This window comes from Triticum urartu, unplaced genomic scaffold (assembly GCF_003073215.2).
Source record: "Triticum urartu cultivar G1812 unplaced genomic scaffold, Tu2.1 TuUngrouped_contig_10561, whole genome shotgun sequence".
In the NCBI taxonomy this organism is placed as follows: domain Eukaryota; kingdom Viridiplantae; phylum Streptophyta; class Magnoliopsida; order Poales; family Poaceae; genus Triticum; species Triticum urartu.
The window spans coordinates 941-4,053 of NW_024111440.1; the positions used below are offsets into that span (position 1 = coordinate 941).

General features: G+C 43.8%; 1 long non-coding RNA gene across 1 annotated transcript; it reads left to right on the forward strand.

Moving 5' to 3' along the window:
- The first annotated feature begins 963 nt into the window (after positions 1 to 963).
- LOC125526591 lies at positions 964 to 2,539 on the forward strand. The gene is made up of 2 exons (XR_007291792.1): positions 964 to 1,189; positions 2,418 to 2,539. It is a non-coding gene; the product is annotated as an uncharacterized LOC125526591 (long non-coding RNA).
- The last annotated feature ends 574 nt before the right edge of the window (positions 2,540 to 3,113 follow it).

The window sequence follows — 3,113 nt, forward strand, 5'->3', positions numbered from 1 at the left end:
ATGAGATCATTTTTTTTATTTTTCATGTGAAAATATAGAAGAAAAACAAAAGAATGCTCAGGTAGATTCTTTTTTGAAACATAACTTGTCTTTTTGATGAGAGGTGGATCGAAAACATTTTACATGTTAAGATTTGGTCAACTGTACAGAAAATGATGTCTTATAGTTTTGGAAATGGTGTGGTGCCATTTTGAAACAAATATTTGGTAGATTCTTCTAAAAAAAGAATTTTTTCACTCTGAAAATAGAAAATATTTTTTCCTAAAAACTCATTTCTCATAACACTTTTTAAAGATATTTTTCTTATTCCAATTCCAAGTTTGTTAGTTTTCCTAAAAACTAGGTCAGATTTGCTGACACAATGAGAATGTTTTTGTTTTTTTTTAATTTCTCATATCATAAAACTGTTTATATGATTCAACACCTTATTTTTAGTCGATTACGACCAATTTAGATGGTCATAACGTGTACTGGGTTCTGATTGGTCCATAGGCATGTCACACGGATCGCGCCTCCAATGCCGTCGGATGCTCCCGGATCCGACGGTAGCCCTTTCTCCCTCACCCCATCTTTGTCTCAAACAAAAAACTCCCTCACCCTCTCACCCCATGAAGCCCGGCCCATAGCCCCGCACGCAAACCCTAGCGCTATCCCTTGCAGCCGCCTCCCACCGCCGCTCCAGATCCAGATCCGCCTCCCTCTCCGCTGGCTGCCTCCCTCTCCGCTCGCCGCCGGTCTGCACCCTCCCCTCCCCTCCCTCTCCCCTACCTTTGCCGCCCATCTTTGCCGCCGCGCATCCACAAGAGCAACACGAGCAGCGCGCCATGGGGCGGGACCGCCAACTTCTTCTCATCACCGCTCGCCGCGGAATGGAAATAAGGGGCCGGCTGTCGCCGCGCGCTGTTCCTGCAGGTAGTCGCTGCGGGTGTCGGCTGTGTCCTCCTCCCGCCCGTGGAGGATGACGAGGGCGAGGACGCGGAGGTCGGCGAGGGGGGAGGCGGTGGAGGGGTGCGCCCGCTCTGGTACGAGCTCACTCGTGTGTGATCCCGGGCGCCGCAGGGGCAGCGACAAGTCCGTGAAGGACAAGTGCAAGATCGTCAACCGAGATGACCTGATCTGGTCCATGGGCACGCTCGCCTTCGAGGACTACGTCGAGCCCCTCAAGCTGCACCTCAAGCTCTATCGGGAGGTAGTAATATTCATTCATTCCCCTCTTCTCTCTCCATTATCCATGTTGTGCTACGCATGTGCTGCCTGAGAGGAATTCTGAATTTGTGTGAGAGGAAGGCTGGGTGGGTACAGTATTGGTGTTGAGGAATTCTGAATTTCGCCTAGGGGCATTGTATTTGCGATGTTTAGCTTCAGTGATATGGTTCCTAGGCTCCTGATAGACAGGCAAGAGGATGCCTCTGATTCCGTATGACCATTCAAAACAAGAAAAAGGAAACTGATCTGTGCCCACTCCTGTTGTTGGAATGTTTCTGTTGTATGTTAACTGAAAAATATTTGTTTCTTGCATATAGTTGTGAAGCCCAATGGTTATCATAAAAAATGATATGTGCTTACTTATGTTGCTGGATTTCTATTATATGCTATAACTGAGAAAGGGATGGTAAATCTATAGATTTAAGTATTGTATATGCTAGAATATTAGCCATGCAAACATATCTTTTGGTCTACAATTTTCACAAGTATAGGCTAATGACAGAAACCCTATCTAACATTACTTTCTTTCACATGCTAGCTAGCAATGGCCAGAAATACTACTGTTTTCAGTTGACAGACTCAAATAATGCAGCATGCATTGTCCTTTTCCCTGCACTAATAATGCAGTATGAGACGTGTGACCACTGACCACATCATGTAATTGTTGCATATATACGGAGTGGTCCTTTTTGATCTGCAAATGGTAGTAACTGTTGCCTGCCACCACAGCATGTAATGAGCAACAGTCACACACAAATTCAGACAAATGCATCCATTGCATTGAGGTTAACTTATACTCCCTCCGTCCCATAAAATAAGAGTGTTTTTGACACTAGTGTAGTGTAAAAAATGCTTTTATATTATGGGACAGAGGGAGTAGTTTGCAATCAGTTTGGTTTGGTTGTTTATGAGCTGTGTTGTGTTATACTGCTCATGGTTGTGATGTTTATTATACCGTGTTAAAGATACACTATTCATGTATCTTGATCTTGGAAGTTATTGATGTGAGCTGTTTTGCACAAAGTGTTCAGAGCTAACACACGAATAATCTTGCAAGTCCTGAAATTTCTATGGGAGTATGTCTTAATGTCTTGTGTTTCTGTTCATTGATGTGAACTTTTAAGTCTCATTGCTGAATGTAAAACCACCATTTGTCTTTCTTTTGCTCATATTTTGTATGCTTTCTTATGTTTGCTTATTCCTATTACCAGGATGATCTGAGTCACTCAGAAGAAGTGGAGAGTAGAAGGAGGGCACAAGAAGCTTTGTTTCTCATTGATGTTATGTGTGATAACTTAAAACTTGTGCTTCTCATCCAATATTTGTAGAACTATGTTGCTGTGCGCTTGTGCACTTGTTGGATCCTTTTGTTATGCACTTGCACATATATAACTATTTTTCTGTGCACTTTTAGAATCATTTTGCGGTGCACTTGTTGGGCCTTGAACCTAGGTGTATCGAGGAGTCATTGGATGATGCATTGTATTTCATGTGATGTGTTACTGAAATGAAATATACAGTTTATCTGCAATATTGTATTTTGTTGTACTTGCTTTTTAATGGGCCTCCAAACCAAAATTTTGGTCAATAGAGATCCGCGACCAAAATTTTAGAAAGGTCATGTTTGTTTGTTCTTGACGGCTAACTGTTGACCTTTTGAATTTGGTCAAAACAAGGTCATAAAACATGAATAATGATGATTTAGTGACCAAAATGGAGGGTCAACAATGAACAAATTTCTTGTAGTGTACTAACGCGGTGGTCACGGCCGGTCGTGCAACACTGTCCGCCGTTGCCACTGGTGGTGTTGGCCGCGGCGCCTCGGCTTCTGGCGGAGCTGCTACTGGAGCTATGCCCGCCAGTACGACTGCTGCGGCGAGCGCGGCCGGTCGTCCAGCGTCGGGCGG